The sequence below is a fragment of the Phyllobates terribilis genome, unplaced genomic scaffold (genome assembly GCF_046119375.1).
Source record: "Phyllobates terribilis strain yellow unplaced genomic scaffold, ASM4611937v1 Scaffold_9__5_contigs__length_417890890, whole genome shotgun sequence".
Classification (NCBI taxonomy): domain Eukaryota; kingdom Metazoa; phylum Chordata; class Amphibia; order Anura; family Dendrobatidae; genus Phyllobates; species Phyllobates terribilis.
The window spans coordinates 158,613,693-158,631,166 of NW_027362769.1; positions in this window are offsets into that span (position 1 = coordinate 158,613,693).

Consider the following 17,474-nt stretch of genomic DNA (forward strand, 5'->3'; position numbering starts at 1 on the left):
TTTTCCCCCTGCTGCAGCTGCGTGTTAGACGGCACCGCTGTTGCTGTGTGTGCTATACCTTGTTAATTTCAAGCCAATTTTCGCACAAATATACAGATAGCTTGGGAGTAGGGAATAGTTGTGATTGCAGTCCTTTTAAGGACTAGGTTACAGCATTTCCTACGACTTTTATCAGGGAGGTCTGTGCTCTTAAATAGATAGGTTGTGGGAGTAAAGACTAATTGTAATTGGAGTCCTTTTCAGGACTAGGTTACATGAGTTCCTATCAGTTTTTGCCAGGCAGGTCTGTGCCAGTGCTGTGCAAGTTTTTTTCACAGCATTTGGCTGAATCTAGCAAAGCTAATCCTTTTTGGCCTATTGCAGAGTGTGTTAGTCAGTGGAGTAGCCTATCTGTGTTGCAAGATATAACACCTGTGTATAGAATACCAATTTTTTTACTGCACCTAGTGAAGTAAAATCTTTTGGGCATAGCATCATTCTATTAGTCCATCTATACTGACCTCCATCAGGTTGCAAACTGAATATAATTTTTTTCTGCATCTAGCTCTGAAAAAATATTTGGGCTTCTAGCGGTGTGTGGGACTTGGTCTATTAGTCCATCTATACTGACCTCCATCAGGTTGCAAATTAAAAATAATTTTTTTCTGCATCTACCTCTGAAAAAATATTTGGGCTTCTAGCAGTGTGTGGGACTTGGTCTATTAGTCCATCTATACTGACCTACATCAGGTTGCAAATTAAAAATAATTTTTTTCTGCATCTAGCTCTGAAAAAATATTTGGGCTTCTAGCGGTGTGTGGGACTTGGTCTATTAGTCCATCTATACTGACCTCCATCAGGTTGCAAATTAAAAATAATTTTTTTCTGCATCTAGCTCTGAAAAAATATTTGGGCTTCTAGCGGTGTGTGGGACTTGGTCTATTAGTCCATCTATACTGACCTCCATCAGGTTGCAAATTAAAAATAATTTTTTTCTGCATCTAGCTCTGAAAAAATATTTGGGCTTCTAGCAGTGTGTGGAACTTGGTCTATTAGTCCATCTATACTGACCTCCATCAGGTTGCAAATTAAAAATAATTTTTTTCTGCATCTAGCTCTGAAAAAATATTTGGGCTTCTAGCAGTGTGTGGGACTTGGTCTATTAGTCCATCTATACTGACCTCCATCAGGTTGCAAATTAAAAATAATTTTTTTCTGCATCTAGCTCTGAAAAAATATTTGGGCTTCTAGCGGTGTGTGGGACTTGGTCTATTAGTCCATCTATACTGACCTCCATCAGGTTGCAAATTAAAAATAATTTTTTTCTGCATCTAGCTCTGAAAAAATATTTGGGCTTCTAGCAGTGTGTGGGACTTGGTCTATTAGTCCATCTATACTGACCTACATCAGGTTGCAAATTAAAAATAATTTTTTTCTGCATCTAGCTCTGAAAAAATATTTGGGCTTCTAGCGGTGTGTGGGACTTGGTCTATTAGTCCATCTATACTGACCTCCATCAGGTTGCAAATTAAAAATAATTTTTTTCTGCATCTAGCTCTGAAAAAATATTTGGGCTTCTAGCAGTGTGTGGGACTTGGTCTATTAGTCCATCTATACTGACCTACATCAGGTTGCAAATTAAAAATAATTTTTTTCTGCATCTAGCTCTGAAAAAATATTTGGGCTTCTAGCGGTGTGTGGGACTTGGTCTATTAGTCCATCTATACTGACCTCCATCAGGTTGCAAATTAAAAATAATTTTTTTCTGCATCTAGCTCTGAAAAAATATTTGGGCTTCTAGCAGTGTGTGGGACTTGGTCTATTAGTCCATCTATACTGACCTCCATCAGGTTGCAAATTAAAAATAATTTTTTTCTGCATCTAGCTCTGAAAAAATATTTGGGCTTCCAGCAGTGTGTGGGACTTGGTCTATTAGTCCATCTATACTGACCTCCATCAGGTTGCAAATTAAAAATAATTTTTTTCTGCATCTAGCTCTGAAAAAATATTTGGGCTTCTAGCGGTGTGTGGGACTTGGTCTATTAGTCCATCTATACTGACCTCCATCAGGTTGCAAATTAAAACTAATTTTTTTCTGCATCTAGCTCTGAAAAAATATTTGGGCTTCTAGCAGTGTGTGGGACTTGGTCTATTAGTCCATCTATACTGACCTCCATCAGGTTGCAAATTAAAAATAATTTTTTTCTGCATCTAGTTCTGAAAAAATATTTGGGCTTCTAGCAGTGTGTGGGACTTGGTCTATTAGTCCATCTATACTGACCTCCATCAGGTTGCAAATTAAAAATAATTTTTTTCTTCATTTATCTCTGAAAAAATATTTGGGCTTCTAGCAGCGTGTGGGACTTGTTCTATTAGTCCATCTATACTGACCTCCATCAGGTTGCAAATGAAAAATAATTTTTTTCTGCATCTTGCTCTGAAAAAATATTTGGGCTTCTAGCAGTGTGTGGGACTTGGTCTATTAGTCCATCTATACTGACCTCCATCAGGTTGCAAATTAAAAATAATTTTTTTCTGCATCTAGCTCTGAAAAAATATTTGGGCTTCTAGCAGTGTGTGGGACTTGGTCTATTAGTCCATCTATACTGACCTCCATCAGGTTGCAAATTAAAAATAATTTTTTTCTGCATCTAGCTCTGAAAAAATATTTGGGCTTCTAGCGGTGTGTGGGACTTGGTCTATTAGTCCATCTATACTGACCTCCATCAGGTTGCAAATTAAAAATAATTTTTTTCTGCATCTAGCTCTGAAAAAATATTTGGGCTTCTAGCAGTGTGTGGGACTTGGTCTATTAGTCCATCTATACTGACCTACATCAGGTTGCAAATTAAAAATAATTTTTTTCTGCATCTAGCTCTGAAAAAATATTTGGGCTTCTAGCGGTGTGTGGGACTTGGTCTATTAGTCCATCTATACTGACCTCCATCAGGTTGCAAATTAAAAATAATTTTTTTCTGCATCTAGCTCTGAAAAAATATTTGGGCTTCTAGCAGTGTGTGGGACTTGGTCTATTAGTCCATCTATACTGACCTCCATCAGGTTGCAAATTAAAAATAATTTTTTTCTTCATTTATCTCTGAAAAAATATTTGGGCTTCTAGCAGCGTGTGGGACTTGTTCTATTAGTCCATCTATACTGACCTCCATCAGGTTGCAAATTAAAAATAATTTTTTTCTGCATCTAGCTCTGAAAAAATATTTGGGCTTCTAGCAGTGTGTGGGACTTGGTCTATTAGTCCATCTATACTGACCTCCATCAGGTTGCAAATTAAAAATAATTTTTTTCTGCATCTAGCTCTGAAAAAATATTTGGGCTTCTAGCAGTGTGTGGGACTTGGTCTATTAGTCCATCTATACTGACCTCTATCAGGTTGCAAATTGAATAAAAAAATTTTCTGCATCTAGCTCTGAAAAAATATTTGGGCTTCTAGTGGTGTGTGGGACTTGGTCTATTAGTCCATCTATACTGACCTCCATCAGGTTGCAAATTAAAAATAATTTTTTTCTGCATCTAACCCAGCCAATAGTTTTGGCCTAATACCACAGTTTGGCCACTCAGCTCTGCTCGGTTACCATCCATTGTTTTTTTGTGCAAACAACTCCAGAGTTGTGAATTAGTTAAACACCAAAATGAGTGGAAAAAGGCCTGCTGCTGGTGGAAAGGGGAATAGGCGTGTTGGGAAGGGGAAAAAAGGTTGTGTCCGTGGGGTAGGTGCAGAAGAAAGACCATCTTCCAGCCAAACTAAAATGTCTACTTCTTTTTGCAGACAATGTGATAAGATCCCTTTCTTACGGCCACGCCAATCGCTACAAATTCCAGATGAGGCACAAAAACAGCAGGTGCTTCAACGGATATCAAGTGCTCCTTTAAGTGGGCTCTCCTCCACATCAACTTCAACATCACAAATACTCCAGTCCTCAAAGGTGTCACCCAAATCGCACTTGCTTCCTCACAGCTCCCAAATCTCCAGCTGCCCGTCTGAGTGTGAGGTAGAACAGATGGTTGAGTCTGCAGAGCTGTTTACTCATACTATAGCCTGGGAATCAGAGGTCGACTCCAGCGCTTCTGTGAATCCAGACGAGGAAATGATCTGCACTGATGCCCAGAATCTTTATGAGTCGGATCCAGGACCAGACGCAGAAGGTTCTGACCATAATGTAGACCCTCATTCCCAAACTGTAACTCCTGTTGGTGGAGACAATGAGGAAGACGATGATAAGACTCAAATACCTGATTGGAGCGACAACTTTAGTTTTTTGTCAGGGCAGGAACAGGTTGGCTCTGAGGACGACGGGTGTGATAACGCACAGGGTGATGATGATGAGGTCGGAGATCCCACTTACTGTCAACCCACAGTCAGCCAAGAGATGAGGTCAGCAGAGGAGGTGGAGGAAGATGCTAGTGACGACGAGGTCAGGTTGCGCCTTCCTGGACAGAGACGTAGTACTGGAAGCACGTCAACAACTGCATCCTCAAACACAACTCTGCCTCTCACCACAAGTCGTGGTGGCTCTTCAGGTCGCATGGGTGCTAAGCCTTGCATAGCCTGGGCATTTTTTCAGATCGATAAAGATGACCCAACTCGTGTTATCTGTAACATTTGTCAGCAAAAGCTAAGTAGAGGCCAAAAAATACATAGTTTGAGTACTTCATGCATGAACCGGCACATGGACATGAAGCATAAGTTGCAGTAGGAAGCTCAGTGTGCTACAATGCGGCCTAGCCGGCCGGGCCAATCACCGTCTGCCATATCTTGTGCATCCGCGGCCTCTTCATCCTCTGTGACTGGGGGGACAGCAGTCACACCTGTTTTGGGGCGCAGACCTGCCACCTCTTTACCCGCAACAGCCAGCGTGATTGGCAGGTCATCATTTTCTTTGGAGGTGGTAACACCAGCTGGTGTTGAGCGCTGTCCGACATCGATAGCACCACCTTTGGATCAAGGCAACCTAACATGTCCGCCTGCATCTTCCTCACAGACCGGCAGTTTGCCGGGGACACCCTTATCAACCCCGTCTAAACACAATAGCCAGCCCTCGGTCCCTCAGATGTGGACAAGTAAAAGACCATTTCCTCCTAGCCATGAGAAAGCTAAGAGGTTGAATTTCACCATCTGCAAGCTCTTGGCTACAGAAATGCTGCCTTTCCGCCTGGTGGACACAGAGGATTTTCGAGACCTTATGTCCGTCGCAGTGCCCCAGTACCAGATGCCCAGTCGGCACTACTTCTCAAAGAAAGGTGTGCCTGCGCTCCACCAGCATGTCGCACACAACATCACCGCTTCTTTGAGAAACTCTGTGTGTGACAGGGTGCATTTCACCACAGACACTTGGACGAGTAGGCATGGACAGGGGCGTTACATGTCGCTGACTGGGCACTGGGTAACTATGGTGACAGCAGGACAAGGGGCTGCTGTCCAAGTCTTGCCGTCCCCACGAGTTGTGCGTCAATCCTCTTTATGTCAAAGTTCCTCCACTGCTTCTGCCTCCTCAACCTCCTCTCGGTCTTGCACCTGCACCCAAAGCCTGTCTGGTCATGCCACAAGCTTTCTAACTGCGCAGAAGGGATCCTGCACACCTCCTTACTATGCTGGCAGTAGGGCTCAACGTCATCAGGCGGTTTTTACATTGAAATGTCTGGGAAATGTGAGTCACACAGCTGAGGAGTTGTGGTCAGCTCTGGAGAACCAATTTCATGAATGGTTGTCTCCACTGGACCTGAAACCAGGGAAGGCCGTGTGCGACAATGCTGCAAACCTGGGTGCGGCCCTTCGCCGGGGCAATGTCACACACGTGCCTTGTATGGCTCACGTGTTGAACCTGGTTGTCCAGCAATTTTTAGCCCACTATCCCAGACTAGGTGGCCTTCTGCAGAGGGCACGGTCGCTGTGTGCTCACTTCCGCCGTTCGCATCCCGCAGCTCAGTGACTTACATCTCTACAGAAGTCGTTGGGCCTGCCACTTCACCGGCTAAAATGCGATGTGCCTACCCGGTGGAATTCAACTCTGCACATGTTGCAGCGACTGTGGCAGCACCGACAAGCCCTGGTGCAATACGTTCTGACGTATAGCCTGGGCCAACGAGATTCAGAGGTGGGGCAAATCACGCTGGAGGAGTGGTCTCAGATCAGGGACCTATGCACCCTTCTGCACAGTTTTGAAATGGCGACGAAGATGTTTAGTGCTGACGATGCCATTATCAGCATGACTATTCCGGTGATTTACATGCTGGAGCACATGTTGAACAGAATTCGGAGTCAGGTGGTGGCACAAGAGGAGGTGGAGGAAGTAGAGGAGGAGGAGTTGTATGCGGAAGGGCTAACATCTGCAAGGTCCAGACGGTCGGCAGCACCAAGGCGGCAGGCATGTGAGGGTGGGGGAGATGGTTTTACCAGGGCGCATGGTAGCAGCCAAACTAGTGAGGAAGGTGCAGGAGCCCAGGAAGAAGTGGAGGACGAACTGATGGAAGACTCATCAGATGAGGGAGACCTTGATCACATTTCTGTTGTGCGAGGTTGGGGGGAGAGGACAGAGGAAGGAAGCATGATTGTTACCTCGCCACCAACACAACAGGGACTTGGTGCTCCTGGATGCGCAACACACATGAGTGCCTTCTTGCTGCACTACCTGCAACATGACCCTCGAATTGTGAGAATTAGAAATAATCCTGACTACTGGGTTGCCACACTGTTAGATCCCCGGTACAAAAGTAAATTTGCAGAAATTATTCCTGCCATAGAAAGGGATGCACGCATGCAGGAGTATCAGCAGAGACTGTTGCAGAATCTTACATGTGCTTTTCCACAAAATACCAGTGGTGCACGTAGTGAATCTCACAGTTACAACTTGCCAACCGTGGGACCGTCAAGTGTTCAGCACTCAAACCGTAACAGAACCACAGTATCTGCTGGTAACATCAATTTTGCGGAATCATTTCACCACTTTTTTAGCCCATCCTTTGCAAGGCCACAGGAGACAAGAAGTCTGACACATAGTCAACACCTAGAGACGATGGTACAGGTGTATCTCCAAGTAAACATTGAAGCCACGACTGTGTCACTGGACCCTTGCTCTTTTTGGGCTTCCAATCTGGATAAATGGCCGGAGCTAGCCACTTACGCCTTGGAGATCTTGTCATGCCCCGCAGCCAGCGTTCTGTCTGAACGTGTGTTCAGCGCTGCTGGTGGTGTGCTGACAGATAAGCGCACGCGGCTCTCCACTGATAATGTAGACAGACTCACGTTCATAAAGATGAACAAATCATGGATCCGAAACGACTTTTCTACCCCTGTGTCATCCTGGGGAGAGTAAAAGCTTGATGATTGGTTAAAATCACCCTACCAACCGTTTTAAGCTTTCAAATTACTAATCATGTTTATCTGTATCTTGACTGGAAAATAATTTGGGCTTTGTAGCAGTGTGCAGCACGATCCTATTAGGCCATCTATACTAAAGCTTCACCAGATTTAAAATTAAAAATAATTTTTAGCTGCATCTAGCCCGGAAAATAATTTTGGGGCTCCGAGATGCGCAAGGCACATAAGTGCCTTCTTGCTGCACTACCTGCAGCATGACCCTCATATTGTCAGAATTCGAAGTAATCATGACTACTGGGTTGCCACACTCTTAGATCCCCCAAACTTTTCGATCAACCTTTTCATTTTAATAAAGACCAAAAAAATGGTCATTTTTGAAATTATAAGCATTAGCAGGTTGTTAGAAACTGAAATCAAACAGTTTTCAACTCAAAACTTTATTCTAGGTGATGTTACATTTTCACATAGGACCCCTTGTTCGAAAGGAGCTTCTGAACTCTCTCGTCCATTGAATTTGTCAGGTTTTGGATGGTTTCTGCTTCAATTGTTTTGCATGAGGACAGAATACCCTCCCAGAGCTGTTGCTTAGATGTGAACTGCCTCCCGCCATCATAGACACTCCTTTTAATGATGCTCCAAAGGTTCTGAATGGGGTAGAGGTCAGGGGAGCATGGGGGTCACACCATAAGTTTGTCCCCTTTTATGCCCATATCAGCCAGAGATGCAGATGTTTTATGTGCAGCATGAGATGGTGCATTATCATGCAGAAAAATGATCTTGCTGTGAAATACACGGTTCTTCTTCTTGAACCATGGCAGGAAGTGCTGTTTGAGAAAATCCACATACATTATGGAGTTCATCTTTAGCGCCTTCAGGGATCCTAAAGGGGCCGACAATCTCTCTCCCCATGATTCCAGCCCAAAACATTACTCCACCTCCTCCTTGTTGGCGCTGTAGCCGTGTTTGCGTGGGGTGTCCATCAACCAGCCATCCTCCACTCCATCCATCTGGACCATCGAGCGCTGCACGGCACTCATCCGTGAACAAAACAGTTTTGAAATCAGTCTTCATGTAATGTTTGGCCCACTGGAGCCGTTTCTGCTTGTGTGAAGTGGATAGAGGAGGTCGACAGGATGGCGCATGCACAGCTGCAAACCTCTGAAGGACCCTGCATCTTGTTGTTCGGGGGACGTTGGAGGCACAAGCAGCTTCAAAAACTTGTCTGCTGCTATGACAAGGCTTTTTTGCCGCTGCTCTTTCAACCTGACGTAATTGCCTGTAGGAAAGAGTCCTCAATTTGCCCTTATCAGCACGCACACGTGTGTACTGTGAATCAGCTACATACTTCTTGATTGCCAGGACACTTCATCCTGATCATCGCACAATGTTGATTGTAGTCATGCCTTGACCTAAACACTCCACAATTTGTTGCTTCTCAGCAGCCGACACATCCTTTTTCTTTCCCATTTTGGCAGAAAATGTAGGCTGCTTAATAATGTGAGAGAGCCTTCTTAAGTAGTCTTGCCTTTCATTGGACACACCTGCCAAACTAATTAGCACAGGTGTCTGCAATTGCTTACAGTGATATAAAGAGCCCTGACACACATCACCATCAATGAGTTTAACTGACAAACAAACAAATTCTTCCCTTATCACTCCTAAACACTTTTTGTATAATAATTTGGAACGCAGTGTACATGTGCTTTTCCACAAAACACCAGTGGTTCACGTAGTGAATCTTACAGTTCTAACTTGCCAACCGTGGTCTGTATGGAGTTGTTCAATAAAGGGCCCAAAATTAAGATAACATAGATGGGAGAGGTCTCTATGAATAGGAATTCCTAAGTATTTGATACCCTGTGAGGGCCAGGCAAAGGGAAAGTTGGACTGGATGGAATCCTATATGGATTTGGGGAGGGAGACATTGAGGGCCTCAGACTTCGCTGCATTGATTTTAAAATTTTACCATGTAACAAAGTGATCTATTTCAGCCATAACAGCATGGATGGATATATGTGATTGAGTGATATATACTAGGACATCATCAGCAAATAGAGAGCACTTGTACTCGGTGCCTCCCACCTCAATCCACCTAATATTGGGGTTATGGCGAATTGATGAGAGCAGGTGCTCCGTCACTAGGATGTATAAGAGAGGGGACAGAGGACATCACTGCCTTGTCCCATTGGTGATTGTGAAAGGTGATGAAAATGTTCTGACGCACCCCCTGGGCCTTGGGACACCCGGAGCCGGACCCTTTTTGGTGGATGCTGGTGGTTGTAGTCTTCGTGGCGGCGACCCAGTTCCGTGGCTCAGGGCGGTCAAACCAGTGGCGGAACTATTTATGTGGTTTTCATGTTTAAATGTCCGACTACGCCACCCGTGGATTGCGGTCAGAGTGAACCGCCGCTACAGGGCAGACCACTGAGGCTGGTGTTGTGGGTGCAGCAGAGCGTAGCATAACTCCCCACGGGAGGAGTATAGCCTCAGGGTAGTGTATGCGGAGGATGGGGGTGATGGTGCAGGGCAGCAGCAGTAACGACACGGAGTCAGTGATGCAGTTCAGGGCCTTTACTCACAGTTCTTATTATCCAGACCACGTCTGCAGGTAACGGCTGCCCACGTCGTACTGTGCTCACCAGGTGAGGGGCTCAGACAACTCCCAGATAACTTTGGAGCACTTCACAGGACCCCCTTTGTGTGTCCTTTGTCTGGCCTTTCTTACCAACCCTTCTGTCCGGCTGCCTCGGGCCTCCTCTTGGTAAACTTGGCGCCAGTTTCCCTGACCCTATGTGGTGCCTTCCTAGCGGGTGTAGCGAGGGGCTGCGCCACATAAAATGTCAGAGCCTCCGGTTTCTAGCTGAGGGTCGTTTCCTGCCTCCACTAGTTCGGGGACCGGTCTCCCCCTTTGGCCTGACCCCTCCACGCAGGTGGATTCGGGCGTGCGGTGGCGACTCGCCCGTCCGCACCCCTGGGATCCCTTCATTCCTCGTTCCTGGAGCCTTCTCCGCTCCTCTTCCTTCCTTCTACCTCTTCCAGGCCTGGGCCTCTGTTACTAGGCCCGCCTCCGGAGCAGAGCTCATGCAGAGCCCCTGCTCTCTGCCACTTCTGCTCAGACTTCTCTGCACTGAACTAAGATGGTGCCCACCTTTTATACTCCCTTCTCAATGCACCCAGGAACTGCTTCCTCCCTGCTCCTGCACTACAGGGTTCCCCTTCCTCAGTGTTCCCTCCCCCCACTCCAGCCAGGGACAGGGACTGTCGTGCCCATCTCAGGGGCATATTGGTCGCCCTGCCCCACGGCAATGTGGTGTAATGCATGCAGGTGTCGGGTCCTGATCCACACTCCATCCTTACCTGAGAGTGAGATATCACACCTCTGGGTGAGGTGCAATACGTCTTTAGCAACCGAGCCCTCAGGGTGCTACAGTTCCATTTATCTTCAGCCTAGGTGACGTATTGCGATACAGGGCCGTGATTTTGGCTATAAAAGGGTCCCCTAGACCCCTACCCCAAGCTTTTTAAGAGAATCATATATGGCGTGCCAGGAGACTCTATGGAATGCTTTCTCAGCATCCAACGAGAGTATCTAATTACAAATTTTTAACTGCATCTAGCCCAGGAAATACTTTGTGCCTAGTAGCAGTGTCTGCTAGTAAGCGGATTATCCCGGCTGTTAAGCAAGCTGCACCACCTGTAGTTTAGACACTTAATTTTTTCAAAGGAAATGCTTCGGGACCATGGGATACTTAGTGAAGAGCATCAGGAGGCACCCCAAGGCATAGGGGCTGGGACTGGCAGTAGGATGCCTTGCGGTGGACAGCCGAGCTCGATCCTTATAAAAGCTTTTTAACTGCAGCAGCTTTAGTGGACGCTACTGGAGCTGGAATTACCGCGGCTGCTGGCATGAGACTTGCCCTCCAATAGATCCTTGTAAATGGATTTAAAGTGTATTCATTCAAATTAGAGAGACAATTTAAATTAAAAAGCTTAGAGCTGCCTCCACCACAGGGGGGCTCGCTCGACCCACCAGCGGACAGGCACCAGTATTGGGAGAGGGGGGCTGGCCGTCAGGGTTCACCGCGGCTCTGGCACAAACCCGGCGACACGGAGGTGGCACGGGCAGGAGCGGACTGGCCGTGTCGGCTTCTCACTTTTTGGATTTTAGAAGGGCATGACATGCCTATATCTGTGTCTCCCCCTCCTTTTACTCCTCCACCTCTTTTATTTTCGCATGACTATATGTACTTGTCACTTTTCCATGTGTTAGTTATGTCTTCTGAGCAGTTTGTCAGCTTTTGGACACCTTTGAAGGTGTTTTCTATGTGTTTCTATGTGTTTTTGTTTGCCTGCCATTGGTTTTAAAGGTGTTCGACGAACAGTTCGACGAACAGTTCGGCGAACACACGGGTGTTCGACGAACTGAACCGAACTCGAACACTACGGGGGTGGCTCAACACTACTGGGGAACCAAAAGTTAGGGGAACCAGTTAGTGGGTGAGGGTGGAGGACTTACAAGTTAGTTACACTTTAAATTTCATTTTTAATAAAAAGCCATCTTTAGTCTTGGTCTTTGTGCTGTCAAATACTGTGTGTAACTTTGACCTCCCTCCCGGAGCGCAGTTCCTGTGTGGGCCTGCATCAGTTGGGGACACAGCCCTCGTACCCTGGCCTTGGGTCGAGGGGCAGGTTGTAGACCAGGAATGTCTCAACCCGGCCAAGGATCAGGACCAAGAAGGCCCGGAGCTTAAGAGTGTGGCTCCACAGAAAATGGATCCCAGGCAGGATGCAGACAGAGCGGTGTACGCCACCTGTCCTCACCATGCTGATATATTCAGAGGGAGTCCGGCTGCAAGAGGGGTACCGGCCCCCGACACCCGACCTTGCTACTCCATGTCCTTGTCGGGAAAGCCCGGTAGGCCCAGAGGATCACACCGGATACCGGATGGAGCGGAGCTGCCACCCATGCCCTTGTTCTGAGAGGAGTTCAGAGGGAGTCCTGGCCTATTTGCACACACACGGACAGGAAAGGATTCGGTCTGTAGTTCAGGAACACTCTGGTGTAGGGTCCCGATTGAACGCTGGACTTACTCAGAGGTTGTCGGACGGCGGCGGCGCTGGTGGCCTTCACCAGGTGCCACAGGTGGCATAGTCGCAAATCAGCCACTCAACCCGCATAAGCCCACACCATCATTTTTTTAATGTGACGGCACTGAGCACGAGTCACGTCCGGGCCATGGCTGCACCCCATCTCTCCATCACAGGACCCGACTCCGAGTCCCCCATCTCCCAGGGTAAAATGAAGGGCTTTTTCGAGTAAGAGGTGTCACAACCTGGCGTAGTCGGCAGGATCGCGTGCCCGCAGCAAAGCAAGGAATTACCCATTGCTACCGGGTACTGTGTTTCCTACACCTTGAACTGTTGTTTTACACTTAAAATGGCGCCCGCCCAAGAAGAACAGGCACCATAATGCTGTGAAAAGACTGTCTTCAGACACCTCCCCTCGTGGGCTGGGCTCCCGCTTGGCGCCAAAAATGTGGACTGCCCCTTCCATCAGAGACTGTCTGCGGGGTAATGCCCGTCAAACCGGATGGGCTGAACGAAGGCGGGCCTGTCAGCATTCCGCCCAGGAACCGCCCCGAAAGAGGAGGAAGAAGAAAAGCAGCAAGGTGCGGCCATTGCAGTCGGAGCTTGGCATTCGTCAGAGGCAGACATGGCCGCTTCTGGAGAGCAAACCAACGCACCTTCTGAACCCGGTTCGGGCCCTTCACCCGGCAGAGAGCGAGGCAGCAGTATCCTCACTTCAGGAGATTTTGAATTTCTCCGGCAGGAAGCTCCGGGTCTCTTGTGGAGACAGAGAGGCCCAGGAGGCGGCGATGGCTGCGTGGCGGGAAGAGATGCTGCTGCGTATCCGGGACCGCCGCCAAGGAGTTGAGGTCCCAGGACAAGGAGACGCGGTGACAGAGGTCGTGAGAGGCCCAGCGGCGGGTGAGTGTGCTACCCCTGCCCCGGCTGCAGAGCCTACCGTAACGATCCTGGACCTTATGACGGAGTATTTTATACCCCACGCGGCCACCTGGGAGCAAGCCTTGGCTCCGGAGCTGCAAGCAGCAGCTATGAGTGGGCACCTGCGATGCCGCCCTAACCCTGAAAGCGAAGTGCCTGAAGTTGTGGAGGAATCCACCGGCTCCAACCCAGACTGGTCCGCGCCTGTAGAGCACCCACAGCAACCCGTATTGACCCCGCTACCTGCACCAGCAGTAACCTGGCCCAAGGCTGAGGAGTGGGCCTGGGACAACCAGGGGGGGGACTTAATGGGCTTCCCCCAGGAGACCCGGGCTGAAGCGCGGAGGAGGAGCCAGTGGTGCAGCGATCATATCTTCCAGCTCGCTCGGGAGCAACGTCAACGGGAGCTCCGCTGTGAACGTCTAGAGGTACGGGCCAAAGCTGCCAAATCCCGGGCTCGTCAGGAAGAGGCCACCCGTCCCAGTCCCCGAGTGGAAGGGCAAGTCATCCGCTTCCACCATGAGGCAGGGTGGGGTTCATTAGAAGTTCCCAGTACCAGGACGATGTGTTTGTCAGCCGGCGGGACGTCGAGCCGCGTCTGAAGAAGGGACACCCTGGCCGGAACTTCTTCCCGGGCGATATAGTGACCTTTTCTCGCCACCAGGGGGTGCGAGGGTGGTACGCCCTGGATGTACACAAAGTGTCCGGGAGTGACGCCCCCTCGCGCTCGGCCTCAGGGGACCGGTTAGCCTCTGTCGGGAGGAACGAGCCTTTTCCCAGGAGAGAGCCCGAGGTCGAAAGCAGCCCCCAGCTGTTACAGTTTTTGTTTGCAAGTTATGAGTGTTGACTTTTCTGCTTATTTTCTATCCCCGGTTTTCTAGAGACATGTGTCCCTGCGGACTGGCAGCAGACAGACTCTTTCCCTTGTAAATAGTTTGCATCTCTTTATGTGCTCCATATTGGTTTTATACAAAAACCGCGGATATTTTCTACCTCAAGACCTCAGAAGGAAAACCTGTCAGTGTGGCTCTCTGGGAGGTCCAACTCGGGATCTTCATGCCCTGCAGCCACCCCAGGGCCCACGTTGAGGGTTTGGGACGGGTCCCTCGCACTTCTGAACTGACTCTGCATCTTTGCACCTTAACCCGTCTGTTTGCACTAATGTCTCTGGAAAAATGCTAGCACTTTTTATATTTTGTACTTTTATACTGTATAACCTGTTATGCAACGTTTAAGAAGATGTGCCTCCCATAAAGGGAAGATAGTTCATGTTTATATTAAAAAGAAAATTTCCTGGGTGTTACTTCTTTTGCAGCCCGCAGACGTGCTGTGTTTTACCAGGGGGGAATGTGGCGCCCCTGAGGGTTCGACCGCCACAGGGATGCTGCACTTCTTTAATGGAGTGTAGTGTTCCTCCTCTGTGGTAAGAACAGTGTGATAGTCGTGACCCAACCTTTGCATCCAACACCACACTTCTCCACCAGAGGGGGCTAGTATGCACTAGGTGCTGCTCCCCTGGTTACAGGGAGACTGGGGAACCAAGAGTTAGGGGAACCAGTTAGTGGGTGAGGGTGGAGGACTTACAAGTTAGTTACACTTTAAATTTCATATTTAATAAAAAGCCACCTTTGGTCTTGGTCTTTGTGCTGTCAAATACTGTGTGTAACTGTGACCTCCCTCCCGGAGCGTAGATCCTGTGTGGGCCTGCATCGGTTGGGGACACAGCCCTCGTACCCTGGCCTTGGGTCGAGGGGCAGGTTGTAGACCAGGAATGTCTCAACCCGGCCAAGGACCAGGACCAAGAAGGCCCGGAGCTTAAGAGTGTGGCTCTACAGCAAATGGATCCCAGGCAGGATGCAGACGGAGCGGTGTACGCCACCTGTCCTCGCCATGCTGATATATTCAGAGGGAGTCCGGCTGCAAGAGGAGTACCGGCCCCCGACACCCGACCTTGCTACTCCATGTCCTGTTCGGGAAAGCCCGGTAGGCCCAGAGGATCCCACCGGGTACCGGATGGAGTGGAGCTGCCACCCATGCCCTTGTTCTGAGAGGAGTTCAGAGGGAGTCCCAGCCTGTTTGCACACACGGACAGGAAAGGATTCGGTCTGTAGTTCAGGAACACTCTGGTGTAGGGTCCCGATTGAACGCTGGACTTACTCAGAGGTTGACGGACCCCCGTCCCTGGTGACCGCAGGACTCCACAGGGAGCAGGGAGTCGCATTCCTTCTGCCATCTCTAAAGTGAGTAAAGCCTTGGAAGTTCACCCCTATGGCCTCCGGACTGTTTATTCTGCGCTACACCGCATGATGCGGTGCCCGTTCTCCTCTACTACAACCCCCCTCCATCCTGTCCCTCTGCCCTGAGGCCTTGCTCCGCCTGTGGGGAGTAGTAATAACTTTGGCCGCCATAACACCATGCCTCAGCGGACTGGGCGGCGCTGATGACCTTCACCAGGTGCCACAGGTGGCGTAGTCTTAAATCAGCCACTCAACCCAGGTAAGCCCACACCATCCTTTTTTTAATGTGACGGCCCTGAGCACAGGTCGGGTCCGGGGCACGGATGCACCCCATCTCTCCATCACAGGACCCGACTCCGAGTCTCCCATCTCCCAGGGTAAAATAAAGGGCTTTTTCGAGTAAGAGGCGTCACAACCGCCTGGGTGCGGCTACAGCGACCCCTCTCTATGCAGTGAGCGGTGACGGAAGCCGCCTCTTTGACTGAAAGCCCGATGCTGCTGGGAAGAATAAAGTTAATTTCCTCCTGGCAGTGGGGCTCTCAGTTCAGCCTCCGATCAGCTTCAGAATGCAATTAACCTGCAGATTAAACCTATATCGGCAGGTTAGTAGCATTTTTTTTTTAACATAAGAGGTTCCTTTTGACTTGTCTTGAGATTCATGGCATGAGATGTTAAACAAGCATGAAAAGAATGAAGGTATATGAGAATTTTTGCAAGAAACGATGCCACCACTTCATTCATCATCTATCTTAGAAGTGCACATCTCAGCCAACAAGAGTGCACATAAAGTGGAGTACAGATACAGTAGAAAATAGTATTCTTTCTACAGTCTCCTGAGCTGCATAGTCTCTTGAGCAATCAGTAGGGGTGCTCCTGGCCCCCCACAGATATTATCAGAATTAAATGAGTAAAGCATATAAAAAAAAACTCTTCAAGGGTTGACAGATCTATACATATAAATAAAGGTATGAGATAAATGCAGACAGATCATAGTATTATATCAAGCAAAAGTTCAGTTTTTTACATGAATAACACAGGGTTAAATGTAGCAATAAAAAATTGCATTTAACCTCAATAAATCCATAACACATTGTGTCAGTTTGGAAGGTTGTTATAAGTAGTTAAAAACAACACATCTCTCATACAAAGCATCTGTACAACTGGGCAATTACATCACAAGATAAATAGAACGGGACAATTGTAAAGAAGAGACCCCTCCCCCAGACATCTTGGATCTTCTTTTTATACAGAGTTAGCAATTTAGGTCGATACATTAGACACCTCATTTACCAGATCTCATGGCTTCGTTCTCTTCTCCTCCTGCTGCACTCAACCAGCGAAAACAGTCCTTAGATGGTAAAGAAGGAAGGTCACTGAGCAGTTAGTTGACTGTGACCAAGAGGCAATTAGATGCTGGAAAGGATGAGATACAATGTTTTTACAAATTGATTAAGAATAAAAATAGCAACTTAGCTGAAAGAACAATTTACAGGGCAAAACGTGAATGCTGGATGAACAGATGGTCTGATTTATTAGACTTTCTATTGTCCAATCAAAGAGTAGCAGAATAAACTATTTCTGTGGTCAGAACATAATGCTGGCTCAGTGTGTTGAAGTGTCGACTAGAGATGAGTGAATTGCTCTGAAGCAAATTGAATTCTCGAATGTCACAAAAAATCAGATTCGTCATCTCAAATCCAGAAAAATAACAACCAGACAGCTGCTATTCTGCTGGATTTAAAGGATTATAGAAGAGTTAAAAAATCTAAATACCTTTCCCTGACACTCATTTTGTCAGTTTACTACTTGTTCTTTCTAGTCCAGGATTAATTTCCATGCCACCAGTCTTCTTCATGCTATGGGTCCCATTAGCCTTTGGCACATTCGGTGACCACTAGACCTCTCGACCTTTCAAT